The following is a 24,476-nucleotide window of genomic DNA, read 5'->3' as shown; positions in this document are numbered from 1 at the left end:
CTCTGCAGGGGGTGGGGATGCTGGGAAGGGACAGGACAATCTCAGTTCCAGCCCAGATAGGGAGCGTTTATACCTTTTCTCGGCCCTGGAGCTGCTCGGATGTTTTCGAGAGCAGCCTCCTCTGTGGCCACGTCTACCCATTCCTCCTCCTCCTCGGAGTCCCTGGGGGTCCCTGCACCAGGGAGAGAAGGGGACAGGGTGACTCCTGCTGCCACTCGGGGGAAGGACAGGGGCATGGTGGGGCAATGTGCCCCCCTTCCCACCTCTGGGATCTAGGGCAGATCGGGCCCCACACTCCCCCGTCTCAGTGATGCCTTCAGCCCCCAACTCCTTCAGGAGCCCATAGCAAAGAGACCCCCCCACACACACACACACTGTCCTGGACTCCCTGTGAGCACCAAGGACCAAAGTGGCAGCATCTAGTGTCAGTGGAGTTCACGTGGCTCAGGCCAAACACCTGGGCTTGGGGACCCACCCCCATAGCACTGATCGAGGCCTGGGCCCAAGGTGTTCACAGCCCCCTCCTCACCCCTCCCTGAGCCCAGCCTGGCTCCTCACCTGGAACAAAGCAGCGGCACCCATCGGCCTTGCTGCTGCCCGAGTCCCAGGCGCTGCTGCTGTCCAATGGGAAGTGGGCCAAGCTGCTGGTGCTGGGAAAGGGATCCTCCACCTCCTGCCCTGGGGAGGCTGAAAGGTCCCCAGTGACCGGGCAGGGCGATGCCTCCTGCTGGGAATGAGGGCTGGGCTCCTGGGGCTGGTGCTGCCCACACAACAAGCCCCAGAGCCACCCTGCCCGGCTCCCCTCCTGGGTTGGGTCCTGCCTGCCCAGCCGCACCCTGGGCTGGCTCCATTTCAGCCTGGCCAGTGCCTCTCCCACCTCGGCGCCTGCGCCAGGAGCGGGTTTCCGCCGCCATAAGGCTGGGCACTTCCACCTCCTGGCCCGGCTGGGAGCTCCTTCCTCACCAGCGGGGACGGAGAGGCCGCTCTGCTCCTTGGGAAGATGGCAGCTGCTTCCCTCAGGCTCTGGGGCCACCTGCAGAGCCTTCTTCCTGAACATCCTCAGGAGTCTGGCCATCCTGGAACCGAGCAGGGAGCAGGCGTGAGTTTGGGGTCAAGGCAGCCTCTCACTAACCAGCCTTTTTAGTCCCTCCCCATTCCTGCCCCAGCCAGAGCAGCTCCTCCTCCCCCCACAGGCGTGCAGGGAGTGCAAGCTACACACACTGGCAGGAGTTCATTGTACGGTCTGTTCCCATCATTGCCCCTCGTCCTCCCTGGTGCTGCAATACCCGGGGAGTCTCCTCCTTTTTGAGCACTGGGGTCAGTCACAAAGACCATCTGTCACTTTGGTCAAACAGCTGTCTCCTGCCACCCCAGGCACACTCCCCACCCCCGGGCTAGAGAAGAAACAGAACCCAGGAGTCTGGACTTCTCCTGGGAAAGCATTCTCCATGTCAAAGTCCCTAGGCACAGCAAGCCCAGGGCCCCCTCGTTTCCCATTGATTTCCATGCTCAGCAGCTCACAGGGTCTGGCCCAGCACAGAGACTCTCAGCCTGGGGAACAGTGTCCCACAAGTGAAGGGCTGGGAGTCCCATTGCCGGGACCTTTCCAAACACACTAGAGAGACGGCTCTGGAGAAGCCCCTCCCCGGTCTGAGAGCGAGGGGCTCCTGGGCGTCGTTTCCAAATCCAATCTCCTATGGGAGGGATTCTCTCCCCCTCTTTCTGCCTCTCCCCAGACAGACAGGGGACGCCACAGAGGAACCCTAACGCCACTCACTTACGCTAGATGATGGAGCGATGGATGGTGGATGTTCAGGGTCGCCAACTGTCCCTCACCCTCCTCCTCACTTTCCAAGCCCAAGGCAGGTTGGAGAGGGTGGTGACCTGAGGAGTTACCCTGCCCAGTCAGCAGGCAGGTTGATGACACTGGGCGATCGACTGGCTATGAAAAACAAGAGTCTGTCTTATTGCCAAGGGACGGAGAAACTCAGCCAGCAGCAGGGGGTGCAGGACACTTCCCTAGTGCGGGGGTGACAGCGCCTCCTGGCTCTTGACATCCTGGCACTTTACATACCCCAACCCTACTGATGAGAAACAGGCCTGGGGAGGGGAAGCTACTGGCTCAGTGTCACATCAAGTGTCAGAGCCATGGATGGGACCCAGCTGTCCTTATTTCCAGGTGCCTTCACAAACCACTGCTGCACACTCCCTCCCACAGCTGGCCATTACAATCAGGCCCTCATCTCCAGTCCCCCTGCCTTTGAGAGGGAGTGTGCTCTGCTGTAGTGACAGGACCACGGGTTTGGGAGTCAGGATTCCTGGGTTCCATTGCTGGTTTTCCTATTGACCTGTGGGACTTTGGGCAAATTGCTCCACCTCTCTATGGCTCAGTGGGAGTCAAATTCCTGAATGGGTGCTAAAAGAGACAATGATTATAATTTGGCCCCAACTATTTCTTGTTTCTGTAGACCAGCCATTTTAGCAGAGTTTAGAATTCCTTGGCACTCAATACCTGGAAACACCCCTTTCTCCTTCACAGAGAGCTTTAATGCCCCTTATCTCACCCAGGCTCACTGCTGCCGAGAGTTAGAGAACTGTCCCTATTCCCATGGGACAGATGGGGATCCTGAGCTACAGAGAAGGGAAGCGACCTACCCAAGGTCCCACACAGCCAGGTGGTGGCAAAGCCAGACACCAGTCCTGTCTCCTGTTCCAACTAACAGACAAGAAACCCCCCAGAGGCAGGGATACGGCCCAGGAATCCAGATGGTGAGAACATTCTCATGGAAACCATTTTCTCTCAGGAAATCCCCAGTTCGGACTAAACCAGTTTGTTTCTTGAAATCATAAGAAGTTGGATGAAAATTCTTTGCAAAAATATTTTGTTGCAAAACAAAAGCATCTCCTGTTTGCCACAGTGTGTTAAATTGTCTTGTTGCACACAAAGAGGAGACACTGTGATCTAGAAAATTAGGTGAGATGCTTCAGTCTGAGCTAAGTAGTTGCTGCTCTTAAGAATTTCAAATAATAAAATAGAACCTTCCAGCTATTATATTATGTCATAATCTGGTGTAACTAAACATGATCGAACACCTCATATTCTGCACTGCTCCTAATGACACTCTCCAATGCAGCCCCATCCTCCACCCACCATGAAGTGGGTAGGAGCGGATTGTTATCCTTACTTGACAGAGGGAGAAACTAAGGCTGAGAAAGGAGAAGTGTTACACAGCCAGTCAGTGGCAGAGTTGGGAATAGGACCCAGGAGTCCTGCCTTTCAAACTAACCATCACATCTTGAATTTCATACATTGAATGATCAGAAATAAAGTGCTCTGAAATGAGCTGTAAACCAACAATTATTCATAGTAATTCTTCGGCAAGTAATTTAGAAGAACTAGAATGTTAGGAGAATCATGTACTGCTCAGAGAATTAATGGAGAGAAGCATCAAAATTTGTCAAACATATAATTGGTTATGACTTATTTGCTTGGTCTTAAAAGAGAACAACAAGGACCTGAGTCTTCTCCCTGCCAGTATCCCCCTGCTCAGCTAACTAGTGTTGAGACTTTGATGGGAGGCTGAGGGGTCTCATTAAATAGCCCAAAGAATGGCACAGGTCACCACAGAAGGGGAATACAATTCTGCCACCTCAATCTAGTTAGCGTTCTCCGTGCCTAGAATTCAGCCGGCACCAGGTTGATCACACCCAACAGGTTCCAAACCTCTCGGAGGCCCTTACCTTCTAAACAGAGGCATCTGTTTTCTAGCTAAATCAGTAAAAGAAAAGGAGAAATCTCCAAAGAGGGTCCTCCTCGCACTCATGTATGTGTAATTGAATTCTCTCTCAGTCCTCAAGGAGAGGCCTTGAGAAGAAGACTTGCTACAGAAAAGCCACAGGGTGTCCGAGGTTTCCCCTGCCCTGCATCCCTGTCCTGCCTGGCTGATGTCAGGGTCTCATGTGAGGTCATCACCTCCCCACCACCTTTGCCAATACCCTGAGGCTCTGCCAAAGGCTCTTGTGATGTCACTGCCAAATCCATCCTTTCCCTGCAGCGCTGATGTCCTTCCCTGGCCAGCCCCTTTGGATGTTTGAGCTGATTCCCCTGGATCACCCCACTCAATGACTCTTCATTCTGGGGATCAAGCAGGCTACACAGTAAAACATCAGAGGCTGCTCTCCATGAGACACTCAGGTTTTCATAAATTAGTAGACTGTATGGCCAGAAGGGACGATTAGAGCATCTAATCTACCCCCCTGCTTATCCTAGGCCTCTTGTATGTCAGAAGAGCTGGGTTTGGGGGTTTTTTTTGATGAAAGCATCTTCCAGAAGGGCATCTTTTCTTAATTAGAAGACACCAAGAGATGGAGAATGCATCCATTCTCTTGGTGGTTTGTTTCAATGATAAATCACCCTCTTACAAATCTGGGTCTTATTCTAATGAGAATTTTTCTGATTTCTGCTTCCAGCCACAGGGTCTTGTTATGCCTTTCTCTGCTAGACAAAAGAGCCCTTTCATACACAGCATTTTCTCTCCAGGGAGTCAAGCAACTCACCTCTCAATCTTCATTTGTATAAACTAAACAGATTGAGCTTTTTCAATGTCTCACTATAAGCCATTGTCTCCATCACTCAAATATGAATCTTTTCTGCATCCTCTCCAGTTTAACATAATTTTCAAAATGTGGACACAAGAACTGGCTTCAATATTCCAACATAAGTCTCACTGGATCACCTCTTTTTCCATACTCACTACTCTATCCATCCAAGGATGGCTTTAACCTTTTTTACCACAGCTTCACATTGACAGATCGTGTTGAGCGGCTTGTCCACTAAGGCCCCTAAATCCTTTTCAGAGTCACTGCTTTCCAGGGGACAGTCCCTGACAGTGCGGCCTGACTCTTTTGTTCCTAGAAGTATGGGTTTGCATATGACTTTATTAAAACCTTATTATTCAGTAAGTATTTTGGAAGAATTAGACCATGAGAGATAGAATCATGAACCCGTTCACAGACAACGAATGGAGAGAAGCAGCAAGAGTAATCAAATACATGATCTGTTAGGACTTGTTTGCTTGGTCTTAATAGAGAACAAAAGGACCTGAGTCTCCTCCCTCTCAATAATCCCGTGCTTACCCAATCAGTGCTGAGACTCTGAGAGGCAGGAGGTTCAGAGTTCTCGCCAGATGGCCCAAAGATGGCCCAGGTCACCACCAGAGGGGATCGCTCTCAGAGCTCTACTCCAGCCCCACCTCTTTGTGAGGGCCTCCCACAATGAGAGGTTGGAGAGCAACTCCCCTCCCCCCCCCACTCCAAACACACACACACCCCGCTCCTGGTGGTGGGAAGGGAACAGGGAAAAAGGACAAAGGATGCAAGAGAAGAAGAGGAAGGATGGAGGAATGGAGAAAAAGGGAAACCAAAAAGGAGAAACCCCAAAGTCCCCAGTGATTCTAAGGGAGAAAGTCCTACTTGGGGAATAAAATTCTGCCACCTTAAGCTAGTGTTTTCCATGCCTAGAATTCAGCTGGCATCAGGTGGATGACATCCAACAGGTTCCAAACCTCTCAAAAGCTCTTACCTTCTAAACAGAGACGTCTGTTTTCTAGCAGAATCAGAAAAAGGAAAGGAGAAAACTCCAAAGAGGGCCCTCCTACTGTTCATGTACGTGAACCAGAGTTCTTTCTCAGTCCTCAAGGGGAGACCTCAAAAAGGGGACTTGCTGAGGCAAAGCCACAGGGGTCTCTGAGGTTGCCCCCGTCCTGTGCCCCTGTCTTGCCTGACTGATGTCAGCATCTCTCTGTGAGGTCACCACCTCCCCACCACCTTTGACGAATAGGCTGGGGTCCTGCCAAAGTCCCTTGTGATATCACTGCCACACCCACCCCTTCCCTTCAGGGCTAATGTCCTGCCCCTGGCCAGCCATACTGGATGTTTGAGCTACCCCCTGTGGATCACCCCACTCAATGAGTGTTCGTTCTGGGAAGCAAGTTGGCTACACAGTAAAAAAGCTGAGGCTGCTCCCCATGCTACACTCAGTTTTTCATAAATTAGCAGACTCTATGGCCATCAGAGACCATTAGAGCATCTAATCTGACCCCCTGCATATCACAGGCCCCGTCTAGCACAGGAGCTAGTTTTTTACCAGATCCGATCCAGAAAGGCATTCGTCTTCCTTAGATGATATCAGGAGATGAAGAATCCCCACCACTTCCCTTGGTGGTTTGTTCCTTTGGTGAATCATCCTCACTGTTGAATATTTGTGCCTTATTTCGAATATGAATTGGTCTCTTTTCAATTTCTAGTCACTGGGTCTTGTTAGGTCTTTCTCTGCTAGATTAAAGAGCCCTTTACTACCAAATATTTTCCTTCCATGTAGGCACTTCAATGAAGTCACCTCCCAATCTTTTTTTCTAAGCTAAACAGGTGGAGCTCTTTCCATAGCTCACTAGAAGGCATGTTTTCTCCAGCCCTCAAAATGTTTTGTGGCTCTTTGCTGCCCCAGCTCCAATTTTTCAACATCTTTTTCAAAGGAGGACACCAAAACTGGATGCAGGATTCCAATATCAGTCTCCTTGCTGCTGTGTCACCTCCCTATCCTGCTCACAGCCCTGCTCATACGTCTAATGATGGCTTCAGCCCTGTTCACCAAAGCATCACACTGGGAGCTCATGTTGAATGGCTTGCCCACTATGGTCTCTAAATCCCCTTCAGAGTCTGTAAGCGTGGCCAGCATGCTTTGTTGCTAGGTATAGAACCTTGCCTTTGGCTCTCTTCAAACTTGTTTTGTTTGAATGGGTCCATCTTACCAAGAGTTCTGGATCACTCTGGATCACTGCCCTGTCCTCATCATTAATTACCACTCTGCCAGTATTTTGTGACCTACCAATGTTATCAGCAGTGATTTTGTATTGGCTTCCAGTTCATGGATAACAATTATTTTTGAAGAATTAGTCCTTGAGAGCTTCTTCAGATCCCGAGTGCCCAGTACCTGCTCCCCACTGCACAGTGAGAGAAGGCCAACCAGCCCCACTGTTCCACAGAACAAACACGCTTAGGAGTAGTGTTCTCCATATGCTCTGAACAACACGTGGAGATCAGCGGCTTACAAATACACTATAGACCGATAGTGTAGACACACCCCAACTGTCTCTCAGCCTCCCATCCTGTAAAATGGGGAGAATAAATGAAACCTTGATTAACTCTATTTTATAGTTGGAGAAACTGAGGCACACAGCGTCAAAGAGATTTGCTCATGGTCACAAAGCCAGGAATAGAAAACGGCAGGTCTGCTGATAGCCAGTCCTGGGTACTAGCCCTGGTTATCCTGGCCTCTCTGCTCCAACTTCAGTCACTGCCCAAGTAGACGTTTTCTTCTTCTCCATGTTCCTTTAACTTCACATCATGCAGAAGAAAGATTTTCTGTCAGCCAGCTGGCTCTAATGCATGTGGATGTCATTCCAAAAGATGTGCTCTGGCTCAGCCACATGTCCTGGGTTTGCTGGAGGAACCACTCGGTGACATCTAGGGCCTGAGTTATACAGGAGGGGCGACGAGATGGACATAATGGTCCTTTCTGACCTTAACATTTTTCTGCTGCTAGGCAGATAACTCTGGACCTATTTTCCCTCATTCACTTTCAGCTGGAATAATTTAAATCCAGTCCAAAGGATTTCCTCTGCCATTGTGTCTTCAGCACCTTTCATAGCAAACAGTTACTGTTAGCCCACAGGCCTCCAGTTTCAACCTGTCCCAGGGTGAGATGGCCATTAAAGGAATTGGAGCTCAACTGCACCTAGCTCAGGTTTTGCAACTCCCCAGGTGAGGGGAATAAGTGTGGGGGTCACGTGACAAGAAGCAGCATGTGATTAGGATCCAGGCCTGTTGGGAGATATAAGAGCATGCTGTGCTCAGCCAGGAGAGAGACCCCAAGGGGAGCAGGCCTGGGAGGGGTTTGGATAGTCCTTTAAAGGTCAGGGACAAGTCAGGAAGGGGCCAGGCTGAGCACATCGGACAAGGCCCTGGGAGAGAAAGACAGGGAAGTTTATGTGCACAGCAGGGTATGAAACAGCCAAGCTGCTAGGGATGGGAGCTGGGCTTCTGGGCAGAGTCCAGGAACCAAAGCACAGGATGAGGAAAGAAAGGACTGCACACAGAGAGACAATATAATGTCCCATGCAGGGAAAAGACTCTCCCCGCCATTTCTTAACCTCATGGGCTGTTCTCATGCTCTGCCAACCCCTCCTGTATCTCAGCAGCCCCAGCTGCCTGAGGTAGCAGGGACCAGAGGCCATCCTGCACCTGGGACAGAGATGGGGGGTTGATGATCTACCTGCACATGGTGGACATGGTGCAGGACAGTGCTCAGGGCTCAGGCATATGATTGCAGCTCCAGAGCCAGGGGCAGCTTCTGTTTGCTGGCAGGAGACTGTGTATGAGCCCTTGCAGGTTGGGGGGTGAGACAGGCACTAACATGGGCATGGAAGTTTGGGGATTAGGGCAGAGGCTGGGTTGGGCAAGGAGGGCATAGACTTGGAAAATGAGAGCAGAGGATCAAACACTTTCTGCATGTGGGTCAGGATTCTGCCTACTTCAGAGAGGGGGAAAGTGAGGCACCACGTGGAAGGGGGACCTGGCCTATTTGGCTGAGCATCTGAATAATCGCTACAGTGAAAATATAAAAGCTATTAAGTGCCAGAAGATGATTCATCAGGGAATTGGAGAGTTCAAGGCTGGCCAGAAAAGGAGCCATGTATGGCATAAACCAGTATGCACTCTGCCACCTCACTGGTCTTGGAGACAAGGGGTACATCTTTTGGACAGGGGTAAGAGGATCTTTCTCTCAGATACACAACTGTCAATAGTTGGGAACACAAACCTTATTTGTTATTTTGCTCACTCGCCCTGCTAGAAACTCCACCCATTGTGAACCAGGACCAGGAACACCATTCCACTGTCCTGTCTACATGGACCTGAGCACCTGCAGATTGCAGCTGGCACATGCACTGGTGCTGTGACATGAGCTGGATGAACCATCCTGCTGGTCCATATACGCAGCATTCACTCCCTAAGCAATCAGTCCTGCTCCCTGTTCCTCCTCTCTTCATCCAGGAACCCCTGGAGCAGTCTCTCTTCATGGGCTGTGTCCCTCTCCTCCTTGGCTCTTTTGAAAGCATGGTGCTCTGTGCTCCTCCTTGCCCCTATCTCCAAAAGCTCCTACATGGTCCTTCTACTTCTGGACCACTGCTGGAATGAAACAGATTCATTGTATTGCCATGGGGGAGGAGGGAGAGGAGAGAAAGAATCCCCCACTTTGCTTTCTGTCTGTCCACAAGGCTATGATTTGCAACATTGTGGAATGCTTCTCTATCACTCTTCCGTAAACTCTCATGTACACGCCATCTCACTTCTGCCCTTGGAAGATTCACATGTGCACAAGCCCAACTGATGCAGGTGTATGAGTAACACTGATTTTATATAAGAACAGAAGAATGGCCATACTGGGTCAGACCAAAAGTCCATCTAGCCCAGTATCTGGTCTTCTGATGGTGGCCAATGCCAGGTGCCCCAGACGGAATGAACAGAACAGGTAATAATCAAGTGATCCATCCCCTGTCGCTCATTCCCAGCTTCTGGCATACAGAGACTAAGGACACCATCCCTGCCCATCCTGGCTAATAGGTTCATCAGTGGCTATCTTCCATGAATTTATCTAGTTATTTTTGAACCCTGTTATAGTCTTGACTTTCACAATATCTTCTGGGAAAGAGTTCCACAGGTTGACTGTGCATCAATCTGTTGATTTTATTTTAAATCAATACAAAAGAATTAAGACTCTGGATCTGGCTGATACAGGGTCGGCTGAAGACACATTTTGGGGACATTTACCAATACTGGCTCTGACTTTGTTTGTGGCAGGGGAAGCCCTTAATATTTTAGAAATATTGGAAAACCTAGTAATTTTCCAGGCAAATGGTGGGATCCCATCAAAGTATGCAGAGGAGCTATTCAGGGAAATTGTGTTTGAACAGCACATCAATGAGTGCAAATGTTTATTAAGCTACTGGGGACAGGAGGAGGGTGGTCTATAAAAATTCTCTCTACCCAGAAATCTGAAAAAGTCATCTAGAATTCATGCTCCATGAAAAACGTCTGACCATCCCCTCCTGGAAGGCGAAGGAAATCAGGAGGAAAATTAACAAACTTTTGGATTAGAATGCAGCCTTCTGCAGGCAGCAGAGTGGATTCTCCCCAACTCTCCTCCCAAACCGGCAACTGAAAAGCCAGGACCACACAGGGCAAAAGAATGCCTGCTGCATGAAGCATCATCTAAAGTCGCCTTCCAAGGAGTTAAGGAGAAACCAGGATAAAAAAAGGATTCAAAATTCACATTGTCGCTGCTCGGTGGGTAATACTTTGTGACCCAAAACATGCATCTGCAACATTAGATCAATGAAGCCAATATAACAAAAAGCTCCACTTGCAAAAATAGGCCCTCAGGCCTGCTACATTTGTTAGCCATTAACAGTATGGAAAGCTGTAACTTCAAGGTTTTTTTCCCCTCTGTTTGGACTTGTGATGGGGAATACAGACCTCACAGGGGCAAGAAGTGGTTAAGGAGCTGCCATGGCCTCAGCCAGCCCCACCCCAACACACCTGCAGGGGATACACAGACTGGGGGAGGATTTAAAAGGCAGCAGAACAGCTCACTTGTGGGTAGATCAGGCAAGAGGAAGGACCTCTACCTTGCAGGTCCTGAGGGAAAGCAGGAGCTCTCCCTCAGCAACTGCCTGAAGGTCCCTCCCTGGGGGGGGGGACCTGCTTCTATTATACCCAGAGAGGGAGGCATTTCCCCCTCGTGGCTAAACCAGTTGTTGGGTGTTGATTCCCTGGCTTTTGTTTATGGACTACCCTGGAAGGGGAGAAGTTTGGAACTGGCCTGGCTGGAGTGCCAAGTCCTGAGATGGGGCAACTGCCACCCCAGGAGGAAGAGAGCTGCTTTGGAAATTGAGCCCTTTCAATGCACCAAATGTAAATATGGCTGGTTAGGGCTGTCCTCTATTGGTCCTTACTGATTACTGTCAACTCCTGATTACTGGCCCCAGGGCAACTGCTGACATCCAGTCCAGTGATCTCTTCATTTTTCTTCACCACGATGAGGCCCACAATAGAGTCACCCCTAGCTGGGTTCAAAACTTAGTGTTAGAAAAGTATCTATAATTTTTTAAATCTCCAAGGATGATTTACTACTACTCCCCCTCTCCGTCTCCCAATAGGAGGTCCTCCATACTAACCCAATTGTCTTCCTACAAGTCAAGACAGGTGCTAAAGGAGAAACTGAACCTGCTCCCTGGTTTGGATTCAGTGAACTGTACCAGCCCCGCACTAGTTCCCCTGCTGGGCTGTGTGAGTTAGCAGATTGATCCCCGTCCGTTCGAGGTCCTGGGGTTTTCAATAACCAAGAACTTTAAACAGGTAATGATGTGTCTAATGCCAGAGCCACCAAGCCCAGCACTTTAATCCTCTCTCCCCTCCCTATATGGGTTGTCACCAGCATCACTAACATTCCAGTCAGACACATGGTCCCCTCAGGTTTCCCAGTTCTACCCACTTTCCCCTCCTCAATGAGAGTTTCCAGCTCCTCTTCCTTATTGCCCAGACTCCAGTGCTAACAGCAGTATTGCTTCCCTTCACAAGTGAGTATCTTGCAGGGCACATACACCGCAGCACAGCATTCCCCTGAGTCCACACTTGGAGGAGAGTTCTCTGCAGAGGTGACATGTGCAGGGGGCATGTGGGGTCACCTGCCTGCGCACTCTCCCCCACAAAGTTGCTACTTGGCTTGTACTCAGCATGCTCACATGGACTGAGCATGCTCCATAACACCGCTGAAGCCAGCTGCCCTCATTCTGCGTCCCCACCCCCACTATAGGGATGCACAGGTCATGTAAGCCAGGGAGAGACTCCAACTCACAAGCTCCACTTGCAAAAATAGGCCCTCAGGCCTGCTAGGTTTGTTAGCCATTGGCACTGAGGAAAGCTGTAATTTCAAGGTTTTTCCCCCCCTCTTTTTGGACTTGTGATGGGGAATACAAACCTCACACTGGGTGGTGAGACAGGCACTAACATGGGCGTGGAAGTTTGGGGAATAGGGTAGAGGCTGGGGTTGGGCAAGGAGGGCAGGGACTTGGGAACCAAGAGCAGAGGATCAAAAACTTTCTGAATGTTCAGATAGGGGGAAAGTGAGGTACCACGTGGGAGCGGGATCTGGCTGATTTGGCTGAGCGTCTGAATAATCGCTATGGCAAAAATATAAAAGGTCTTAAGTGTCAAAAGAACATTCACCAGGGAATTGGAGAGTTCAAGGCTGGCCAGAAAAGGTGCAGTATATGGCATAAACCAGTATGCACTCTGCCACCTCACTGGTTTTGGAGGGGGTGGTACGTCTCTTGCACAGGGGTTAGAGGATCTTTCTCTCAGACACACAAAACTGTCAATAGCTGGGAACAAAACCCTATTTGTAATTTTGCTCACTGGCCCTGTCACAAACACCACCCTCCAACCATTGTGAACTGGAACCAAGAACACCATTCCACTGCTGCACAAAGCATCATCTAAAGTCGCTTTCCAAGGAATTAAGGAGAAGCCAGGATAAAAAAGGTTTGAAAATTCACATTATCACTGCTAGGTGGGGTAATAATTAGCTACCCAAAATATGCATCTGCAGCATAGTTCAACGTACTGAATTGTTTCAGAGACAGCGCTTACTGACTGATGTTTAATATACCTCTGTTCCAGAGTTCTGTATTTATTATTAATTGTGTGTTATTTTTGGTTTATGGTTTTAGATGCATTTGGTCAAAGGAAAAAAAACCCAACAACCTAAATCCCGCAGACAAACAAAGATGCAACAGTAGCCCACAGAGTCAGTGGATACTGATTCCTGTCAAATGACACGTATAACCTTTTGTAACCCTGATTTATGTCTATAACTGGGCCAACAAGTAAATATCAGTCTTGTACCAACTTTCCTATGAGTCAGACCTCTGTTAATGCCAAGAGTGTACTATGTAAGCCAAAATTCTCCTATCTGCAGCTCCAAGAGACCCAGCCTCTCTATGTACACATTAATTACTATAGAAACAACTGACTCAATTGACTGCTATCCCTTGTATTCGGTGTGGCTACTTATGTTACTCAGCTGTGCTTCCATTACAGTGTCAAATTAAAGTCACTGAAAACCTAATCTCTTCCCTTCCTTTCAGCTAGGTACAACATTCTCAATGGAACTCAAACCTCAGGCCAGGCTGGGATTTCAGCATAAAGTTGCAATATGTGAGACTCATTGGCATTGCATGATTTTGACTCCAGTCAGGCAAAAGTCAGTAGTTTTTATTGAGTTTCCACTTTGAATTTTGTTTTGAACTTGAAATTCAAGGTGTTTGAAGCTGTGTGAAATGAAAGGCCTGTACACTCTTGCAAAGTGAAACCACCACATGCATAAATCCAGGGTTTTTCTAGTCTAGTATAACAGGACAACAGTTTTAAAACAGATCTATGAAAAGCTGATATAAGAAGAGTTCCACACATTATTAAAAAAAAAAAGTCTTGTATCAGAATTCCTATTTCTTTGTAGCTTTTACATGATATTGGTCATGTTCACAAAAGCCTTTACCTGTTACATAGCAGAAGTTATGCTTAACTGACTAGTGGCTAGTGTTACATCTTCCATTTTTTATTTGAAAATAAAATGCAAATAAAATAAGATCAGCCAAGAATAACCACCACAAACTAATGCAGAGCATTGGACACCTGTAAGCAACTATCATCTTAAAATATCAGTAGCGTTCTGATCATAGAAGCACTTAACATTCCCAAAGCAGTCCCTTCTGTTGTGTCGTGTTCAACTGCTGAGGTGGATCCACTGCCTGGAGCCTGTGTTTACCGCTCCTCTTAATTGTTAGTGACTAGGTGGGCTTGGGTTACTTCTGTCAATACATGAACACAATAGGAGCATTCTAGATGTTCTCAAGAAAGAGATAATTAGTGTCCTGCTTGGTTTTGTTTAGATGTCTTCAACAAGTCATTCACAGTTACTTTCACCACATCCAAATCTTCAAGGATTAAGAATCTGGGGCTTTGGTATGGTTCAGGTGTTGAGGCAATCCTGAAGGGAAGTTACTTAAACCTGTATCTACCAAAAGGAGAAGACAAAGATTCATTCACAAAGTGTGATGCTGACTGCAGGTTAAGTTGAACAAGTGGAACTTTATTAAACCCTGTGGACTGCTCTGTCCACATGCCTAACTCCCCACGTTCCCCTGGTGTCCCTTCAATAACAGTCCCTCCTGGGAACATGGGGCCCTCTGACTCTAGTTTCACTGATCATGATACAGTGAAGATAAATAATTTTGTACTTTCTGTAGAGTTGGGCCTACTAAAACTGAACTCACCCTTGCATTTGGAAGTCTAGTTAAGATCTCAATTGTTCTCATTGGTGTGACCCTAAGTGCTAACAGGCAAAGGGTTCACTATTCTGTAAAAGCAGCTCTTATCAGGACTGATACACTATGACAGAAATGTATTGGGTGTGGTAAATGTATCAGTAAAGAAGGGTAGGAGACATTAAATGAAAGCTTATATCATACGGGTCATCATAAGAACTGTGAGATGTATACATGGGTGTCATTCAAAAATTGTATGTATTAGAAATATTTGAACCATGTATTCAGGTAGGGTTGATAGGTAAATCAATATTCCTTTGTCTGGCAAAGATTTGTTTGTCCGCCTAGATGGCTGATGTAAATAAAGCAGGACAAAACAAATACAATTGGAAGTCATTTGCATCTGAGGTAAACAGGAAGAACAAGTTAGCAAGACGATGAGAAAACAGCATGGCATCAGTACATGGGGGCACAAGCAGTGGGGAAGAAGGATCTTGTCTGGCACTGTACACTTCAAAAGGATACATTTCAAGGGTTTTCAGGATTGTAAGAAGGGGTGGGGGGGAAGAACCCCTTTGTTATCCATCACTGAGGGACCAAAAAGGACAGCGCTCTGTGCATCCATGAAAGCTAGACCCTGGCCTTGGGGATAGTGATGTTGAGAAGCTTGCGGTTATGGACTAGGATGTAGGCAGTCTGGCCTAGTAGTCAGAGCAGGAGTCAGGACTAGTCAGCGGAGCAGCCATCCAGGTTGGGGAATGAAGCCAAGAATCAGCACCAGAATCAACTGCCAATTACTAGAGCCAGAACCAGGCATCAAAGCTGAGGGTCAGAGCCGAGGTCAGATACCAAATGCCAGAGTCAGGGTCAGAAGCGGGATTGGTAATTGAAGATCAGACGTGAAGCATAAGGGCAGGAGGAGAGGCAATGATTAAGCACAAGGCTGGAGCATGGTGGGTGCAGGAGTAGAGTAGGGATCATACACCGGGTTGGATACAGACACAAACAGGCTCCAACACAGCCACAACAGAAAATCACCATGTTGCTCTGACAGGCTTCCTCTTCCTCCTTCTGGCTTAAATAGCATCATTGGACCAATCAGTGGAGGCCAGTGATCCTCTAATCAGGGCTCTCATGGGTGGTGCCTTGGCTAAGGCTGTAGTCCTACTAGCTTTGTGGAGGCCAGGCTGCAGCAGCTGTCTAGGGACTCCTATGCCTGGGTTCAAAAGCTTACAGTATTTATTATGTTTAGTCTCTTAGAAGCGTGTTATACTGTGGTTTTATTTATAACCATATCCATTTCCATTATCCTTGCTTTAGATCATTTACATTTCTTTTTGTTAATAAACTTCTTGTTTTATAAGTCCATCTCAGTTCTGGAATATTAAGCAAAATGTGAATTCTTAATTGAATCAAACAAGGTAGTATCTCTCAGCAGAAAGCTAAATTAGTAATCTCTGAGAGCGTCTAGTGGCAGGGGCTGGATGTTCCAGGGGAAATGCTCTTCCAGGGCTCTCAGGAACAGGGGTGCACCAAGTGTTATCTGCAAGGCAAAGAAAAGGCGGGTGGAGCTTTGGAGGAGATTGTCTGGGTTGCTAACAGACATGAGTGTCAGGGAAGTGGCATGCAGTTTAACATCAGTAAGTGTCTCTTTTGCTAAAGCAGAAAGGTAACAAAGTGACTCCTACTTCTGGGCACATCAAGAAAGTGTCATAAGTGGGTAGGGCTCAGATTTGATTGTGTGTTTCAACTTTCTTTTGATCTATTCAAATCCTTAACTCAGTTGGTTTAATTACACTGATTGTACTGCGAACCCAATCAGCGTCTGTAGGCACTCAACATTTCATTTTCTCATCTGGTTAAGTTCAGCTCAAATGTTACTTCTTGGTGCTAATGGGACTTTACATCATGTATACAATTTGGCAGCACTCTGGGAGCTGTATCACTGATGTATTCAATTCAACTCTGCAACTTTAAGAATACCTTTTGCATCTTGTTCTGCGTAAAGGTTGCACACTCAATCCTCTGCATTTGCAGACTGTTCTGCAACTCCATGTGAGACTTCCTGTCTCACTATTCCAAACTCTACTGAGCCGTGTTTATCTTTATACAGATATACCAGTGTGGCTTTTCCATACAGACTCATTTTTGTGCCCAGTATATGAAACAAGCTTAATTTTTCAATGTTAACATTGACTAGTGCCACAGACTGGCTGGCCCTATAAGGCAAGCCCCTGTCAGCCTTGCCTGTGACCAGACAGCAATTTCCAGCTGAGTGTGTCTTAATTATAATAAATAACCCCAGTTATGGGTGAGCAGAGAGAGGGCTACTTAAATAGAGCTGTGACTTCAGTCTGGGGAGGGGACTGGAACAAGGGCCTGGGAAAGTCAGTACTGAAAGAGACCCCCCAGCCAGTAGGTTAGGCTTAGGGGGAGGAGGCTGAAACTGGGCTTCTAGGGAGCAGGGAGATACCTGAAGGAAGCTGCCAGAGTCCCTGGGAAGGGTAGGTAGTGGGAAGATCTGCTAGGAGGAAGCAGGCTAAGAGATGTTCTGCAGGATCAAGGAGTAAGGGCTAAGAAGCAGAGAACTTCAGTGCATCCCAAGAGAAACAGAAGAATTATTAGTTTAGATATTTATTTGGCCTTACTGTTGGACCTTGTTACCCTGGAAGGGGGAAATCAAACCTTTGAGTGACCTGGCCCTGGAAGACTGACATGGCAGGGCCAAGGAAATGGCCACTGGGGGCGTGGGAGGTTTCTAGAGATGAAGTCCCCTGGAATGTCACCACCTAACAATAAGAGCAACAGCCTACAGGTGTCAGTTTTTTGCTGTATTTAATCCCACCGGGCCTTCTGTGGGGTGGGCAGTTGTGAAATCAGTACACTTCCTTGGAGGCTCCTGGCCACAGGTTCTATCAGCCTCATTGTGCAGACCCTCAAAACAGGCTTTTCTGTCCTCCCCCCCCCCCCTTCCAGAATTGTATTTCTTGGCATATAGGTTTACCTTAGTTTGTTCTGTGCAATACCCCTTTCTGTGAAATCAGATCCATATTAGAAACCAGTGTTCAAGTGAGGGGAAGGTGATCTCTTTTTTAATCCATTAGACTAACAGTGGTTTCAGTACCAGTCACCTTGTTGATGCACTGCTCCCCTCAGCTCTGGTTGTGCATCTACATAGTAGTCTCAAGCATGTTGACTTCTTAACAGCAAGAATAGCAGAATGGTAACTTTGGGTTTGGAATGCCGAGCCCAAGTTTCTTCTTTTCATGCACATTCTGTAGTAATGTATGCAGCAGCCAAGGAAACTTTGTACTACATCCAGCTAGGTAACACAATGAGGTGAAAGGAAAAGGGGAGGGGGGGGAAGGCTGAAGACCAAGTAGCGCAGGAAAACATCATATAGTGTTAAAAGCTGCATGCACTAGAACTTAGACGATATGCAAAAGAATTCACAGCACAAATCCACGACTGAGATGAAAGCAAGCTGGGATACCAGCAACTGCTTAAAATCATTGTGGACTTGAAGGAGAAACTGTAGATTATGCCAGTAAGACAAAAAAATGTCAAATATTATTTGGGAGATTAGAAGCTGACACATGATTAATCCTTAAATAAATCATCACACACACACACACACACACACACACACAATGGGCCAAACCCTGCTTTTAGTTATACTGATGTAACTACTCCAAATCAATTGTGCTAGTCCAGATTTACACCAGGGTATGAGAACAGAATTTAAAGTTAAAAAGACTCCTTGCCAGCTTGAACCAGGCATTGGCACTTTCCTGGCGGGGAGTAAAAATACAAGCAACCGGATACCATTCCCTAGTATACCATCCACAGTAGATAGCTATTATTTATTTATTCTCACAGCACCATAAGCTTGCATGGTGCTTTACATACAACTAAAGCACAGAGCCCAGGTCTCCTCCAACACTAGAGTAACTCAAGAATTACTCCACTGAAGTTGGTGTTCCACTACTATAGGAGAATCAGGCCTTATATGTCACAGCTCTTAATGGTTTACAATCTAAACCAAGATATAATCAGCAAAGTTGACAGATTCTGGTTGTGCTGGTGAAGGCCAACAGCAACATGATTGTGCAGTTACCAAGATAAGTGATGACTAATGATAAAGAATACAGCTGGAACTGGTGAAATTAATCGCATTACTCATTGATGCTGCCACCATGTGGCTGATGAATAAAGGTGCAGTATTGTCACCTTCATTTAAGTAGAAGCCCACACATTTAATGAACAATTACCTAACTCGAAAGCTAGTATTCAAGCTTATCCAGTGCAATCACACATTATATTTAAGGGTCCTATCCAGCCCAAATCAATGGGCATTTGACTGCCTTCCAAACATATTCTTTTTCATATTCTAGCCACAAAAATCACCCAGTGATTATGTGTCCAGTGTACTGGTGTAAGGCTACATTTTCAATCTGGCTTCACCTTGGCTTCTAACTCTGTGCCAGCAATCAACCACAGATGCCAAATTGAGGGCACAATTAACTGTGCGCACATAACAATGCACGCATAACACTGAGCACAAACTGTAGTACCTGCATATGTAACCCACACACCTCCGGGGGTGTGGTGCTCTGTCCCATCTAGTGGCACCCAGACCTCAGAGAGAGATGAAGGAGTCTGCTCTACAGCCTTAGCTAAGGGCCATATGGCTTTTAGCTCATGCCATAGAGCAGTGATCACCAGCCTGTCTATCGTGATCAGCTGGTCAATTCTGGAGCCTCTGCCAGTCGATCGCGATTTCCGGGCCGCTAGAAGTCCAGCGGCGCAGTGGGGCTCAGGCAGGATGCCTGCCTGCTGCAGCCCCATGCTGCTCCTGGAAGCGGCTGGCTGCTGGCAAGTCTCTGCGGCCCCTGGGAGGGGTGGAGTGGGGTGGGGCGAGGCGGCTCCATGCACTGCCCCAGCCCTGTCTCTGCAGCTCCCACTGGCCAGCAGCACTTGCAGGTGCAGGCAGTACACAGAGACCCGCTCCCCCTCTCCCCTCCAGGACATGCCAGCAGCTTCCGGGAGCAGCATGGGGCCACAGCAGGTAGGCAGGCAGCCTGCTTGAACCCCGCTGCGCACCAGGAGCCACCTGTGTTAAGTGCCTCCCGGCCAGAGCCTACACCTCACACCCCCTCTTGAACCCCAACCCCCAGCCCAGAGCCCCCTCCTGTACCAAACTCCCTCCCAGAGCCTGCACCCCAACTCCATGCCCTAGTCCCGCACCCAAACTCCCTCCCAGAGCCCGCACCACTCACGCACCCCAACACTCTGCCCCAGCCCGGAGCCCCTCCTGCATCCAAACTCTCTCCCAGAGCTTGCACCCCTCACTCCTGCACCCTCACTCCCGCACCCAGGCTCCGCCAATGCACACCCCACAGTTAAGAATGTTACACTGCTTTGTGACAATCCCTGAAGCGTTTTGGATCTATAAACTACAAATGACACTAATAAAAAGTAAAACTCATGAAATCTCCAGTGGATTCTATGAAATTAGGTGCAGTTTGACCACATGACCCCTGCACCCAGACTCCTTCCCAGAGCTTGCACCCCTCACTCCTGCACCCCAATCCCTTACCCCAGGCTCAGCCCAGAGTCCCCCCCCCACTCCAAACCCCTTGGCCCCAGCCCAGAGCCTGTACCCACCCCCCATACCCAAACTCTCTCCCCCAGCCCAGTGAAAGTGAGTAAGGGTGGGGGAGGGGGGAATGGAGTGAGTAGGGCGGGGCCTCGGGGAAGGGGCAGGGTAGATCCCGGATTGATCTTAAATTCAAAAAGTGATCTTGTGCGTAAAAAGGTTGAAGACCACTGCCATAGAGGCTCATGCATTTAGCTCCAGAAGTCCCAGGTTCAATCGCGCCCGCTGCCAACTGGAGTCTGTCAGTGTTTCACATGCAAATTCTGCACGTACAGATTTGGCTTCAGTGTCTACCTTCTCATTCCAAAGGCCTAAACAAGTATTTGAATGTCAAAATTACATCACTAGAGCACAGAATTGTACCTGTAGTTGACTGCAGACTCAAAGTTGGAGTCCATTTTTGAAATCTGAGTCACAAGGGATATAAGTACATCCATGCACTTGGTATTTTTCATAACTAGCACTAGCCAGAAGCAAGAATGCAGAAGTCCAGTTCTCCACAGCTTTTATTATCTTAAGCTATTTTTTTTTTGAATTATTCTTATTCTCTTCCCCTCTCCACCACCTGATATGAAGAGATAATATCCAAGAGGTTTTAACATGCCTGTGTATGCCTGGCATTCTGCAGCTACGTCAGAGCTTATTTCCATGATCTGCAATGCTTCCACTAGTCCATACCTTCAAGTACCTCCCTAAGTCAAAAGGCCTAAAAGAAGTTCTTCCCTCAAAGAAATGCTAACAAATAAATAAAAGACACTAGATGGATGTGAAACTCTGCTATTCAACTACTTTGCTTCTTTGTTGTGTCCCATTTTCCATCCCATCTCTGAAAGTTATCAGTACAGACTGACAAATCTTTGGAACAGAAACATTTTATTCACATCTCCCGTAAAGGTTTTAGCAAACACTTAGCACTAACATATATACATAAAAAAAGCACTTGGGGCAGAATCACATTGTGATTTTTGAAAGGGACCCCTAAAATGATGCAGAGCCTGATTCTAAGCCCAAATCCCATTGAAGTCAATATACAGACAGACTCCACTTGACTTCGATAGGATTTGGATCAAAATGAGCTAATGTAATATTTGACTTGGCTACTGAGAAACTTTGAACTTGGTAACAGAGCTGAGCCTAAGGTGGTTACTAGGAACCACCATGGTAACTGTTTATTGACATTATCCCAGAAAAATATTTTAAGATGTTAGAGTCTTCAATTCGGAGAAGCAAAGGATTCCAAGCTCTAGTGGTAAGTGATTACTTACATTTTTGTATATTTTAAAAATATTAATTTAAATTAGGCTTTTTTTTTTAAACAAACATTGACAAATATCTTGGAGACTTCTTAGTGATAAAGCATCAGAAATCAAGCCACAATAAACTATAGAATACCAGAGTTTGCAAGTGGATTTGAATGCTAGGTATTGCAAAAATGTATATGCTGGCTAGATAAGTCTTGCAGCACCATCTTCTGGCATAACCACTTTTCATAACTGGGGGATGATTCACACACTGTCCTGGTTTCTCTTAGGACATGTTGCTAGGGTGAAATAATAACCATAAGCATCAATAACTAAGCAAAGTTATTTTTTTAGGGGTGGTAGTTTCAGGCTCAGTATCAACCTGAGATTTTGCCATTGACTTGACAGAAACAGGATACGACACAATGGGCCTTGACACGCCGAGCACTCTGGTCCTGATCCAATGAGTACATAGTATTACTGAAGTACTTTACGTGCTGTGCTCTGGATCAGAGCCTGAGTACTCAGTGCCTTGCAGGATCATGCCCAAGATATCAGAGTGAGCAGGCTTTTCTCTGGCCGTGCACTGCATCTCAGGAAAGAGATAGTGCCTTTTAGAAGTGACTGTTAATAGAGAAAAGGAGTACTAGTGGCACCTTAGAGACTAAATTGGTTAGTCTCTAAGGTGCCACAAGTACTCCTTTTCTTTTTGCAAATACAGACTAACACGGCTGCTTCTCTGGAACCTGTTAATAGAGGCAGGCCTTTGTTTGGCAGATACCTGTAGTTTTTGGAGCTAGCGGGCCAGGGTTCTTGTTGCACACCCCCAGCTTGGGGGGAGGATGGTAGTAGACTCTTCACAGATATAACAGAAACTTGCTTGGAACTTTAAGGCTGATTTTAATCGCCTGCTGTAACTCCGGACAAGAAAAATAATCAACAACTAGACTGGGGTTTTGAGACTTTAAAATGGCTTTTTACAATTTTTTTTTTTTTTTTAAGTAGCTCATTTTACTTTGTTTCCCTCTTTCAGCTCTGCAAAGTCATGTTATAGCACAATATTCAAACCAGGAAGGGTTTGGCCTTCATTGTCAAGACCAGGAATACTAACGCATTCCAGAGATTTACACCACTTGAATACTGGATATGAATTTCTGTCACTGAAGCCAATGGAAAAAAAAAATCCAAGAATATTTTAACTAATCATCAAGCTGCCCCAAGCTACTTTTCAAAAGCAAAAGGCAATTTGGTAAAGTTACGCATCCTGCTGCATTCCCATTAAGAGGCGGGGAATATAGGCACAGGTTCCATTTCCAGAGAGCGTACCAGTCAAGTGGCTTTGCCAGAGGCCTGACCGGAAGTTTGTAGCATAGACATCACTGGGGCCAGGAGTGCTACCATTGCACTTTGCCAACTGTAAAGTCAGACAAATAATGCTAACCCAGCTTTATAAAGTGCTTCAAGGGCTACAGAGGAAAATGTTACAGCCTGGCAAAGAATTGCTATTAGCCAGAGTTTCATAGGGGGGGGGCAGATTAAACAGAGAGAAATTAAGTGACTTGACCAGGAATCAGTACTGTAAGGAATCAAATCCAGATAAGGAGAAGCCAAAACAGACTAACAAAACCAATATGCTGTCTTTAAGAAACCCTCAGGGAAGGAGAAGTCTTAAAAGTTCATAAGGCCTTACCTTAGGGCCCTGGTTCAGAGCTCCCAACCTTAAAATCAACAGCTAAAGTGTCTGAGGCCAGTCAGACTACTCAAACCCAGGAGAGACAAGAGCCCACCACCTGCCTGATTTCTAGCCCCCTCTCTCATATTCAGTTGCCTTTTCTTGTTTAAATAGCCCAGCCCCAGGGTTGGGCAAGGGGCTTCCTTGATTATATCCATGCTGCTTTGTTGTAGACTCCAGCCTGTCCCTTAAAGGGGTAGTACACGCCTTCCTTCACAAGCACAAAAGTTGCTTTGAACATGAAGTCAAGATTCCTCTGACACATCAGGTGAGGTTGTGTAAAGCTGGAATGCCCACTCCACATAAAGGGCAGGGAGGCAGTGGCAGATTAGCCAATGGGCCCATGGGGCCCATGCCCAGGGGACCTGGTCAATTGGGGGCCCCCAGAAAAATGGGTGCCACCGCAGAAATCTGCTGCAGGGTGGCAGAAGCCTAAACCCCTGGCAGAAGCCGCGGAACAGGCAGGGGAAGCCCCAGCATTCCGACCCTGGTCCCCAGCAGAAGTGCTGGGCAGGTGGGGCAAGGGAAGCCCAGTCCCCCGACCCCGGTCCCTGGCAGAAGCATGAGGTTGTGGAGGAAGCCCCAGCACCTGGATCCCGGTTGTGGTCCCCGGACTGGGGGAGCTCTCACTCCCTGCTGTGGCCCCAGGGCTGTGGCAGTGGGACAGAGCTTCTCTGGTCTTGGGCTGCAGTGGGGGGCAGAAAGGAGTGAATGGGGGGGCAGGACTGCAGTGGGAGGGGTAGAATGGGGCAGGACCATGGGTAAAACAGGGGCAGGGCCATGGGGATAGGGGTGGAATGGGGTGGGACCGTGGGTGGAACAGGGGTGGGGCTACAGGCAGAAGGAATGGAACGGGAGGACAGTAGACTTAAGGGTTGGGGTGGGGTGACGGTTCTGGAGCTGAGGCCCCCCCACTTGCTCTGGCCCTAGGGTTGCCAGGTGTCCAGTTTTCGACCAGAACACCCAGTCGAAAAGGGACCCTGGCGGCTCCAGTCAGCACTGCTGACCAGGCTGTTAAAATCTGGTTGGTAGCAAAGTGGGCTAAGGCAGGCTTCCTGCCTGCCCTGGCTCTGTGCAGCTCCTGTGTAGTGGCTGACTTGTCCCTGCAGCCCCAACGGACAGAGGTGATCAGGGAAGCTCCACATGTTGCCCGTGCCCTGGCTCCACAGTTCCCAATGGCCGGGAACCGCAGCCAATGGGAGCTGCGGGGCAGTGCCTGTGGGCACAGGAAGCGTGTAGAGCCTTCCTGGCCGCCCCTGTGCCTAGAAGCCAGACATGCCAGCTGCTTCCAGGAGCAGCGTGGAGCCACAGCAGGAAGGGAGCCTGCTTTAGCCCTGCCGTGCTGCCAACCGGGAGCTGCTTGAGGTAAGTGCCACCAGGCTGGAGCCCGCACCCCGAAC

General features: G+C 48.0%; 1 long non-coding RNA gene across 1 annotated transcript; it reads right to left on the bottom strand.

Moving 5' to 3' along the window:
• Positions 1 to 12,733: 12,733 nt before the first annotated feature.
• Positions 12,734 to 23,170, bottom strand: LOC122464614. The gene is made up of 3 exons (XR_006288811.1): positions 23,035 to 23,170; positions 14,970 to 15,987; positions 12,734 to 14,237 (listed from the first exon to the last, which is right to left on the bottom strand). It is a non-coding gene; the product is annotated as an uncharacterized LOC122464614 (long non-coding RNA).
• Between the last annotated feature and the right edge of the window lie 1,306 nt (positions 23,171 to 24,476).

Source organism: Chelonia mydas, chromosome 2 (genome assembly GCF_015237465.2).
Source record: "Chelonia mydas isolate rCheMyd1 chromosome 2, rCheMyd1.pri.v2, whole genome shotgun sequence".
NCBI lineage: Eukaryota > Metazoa > Chordata > Testudines > Cheloniidae > Chelonia > Chelonia mydas.
Note: the sequence above shows the minus strand (reverse complement) of the source record. Positions and strands in the feature narration are given on the sequence as shown.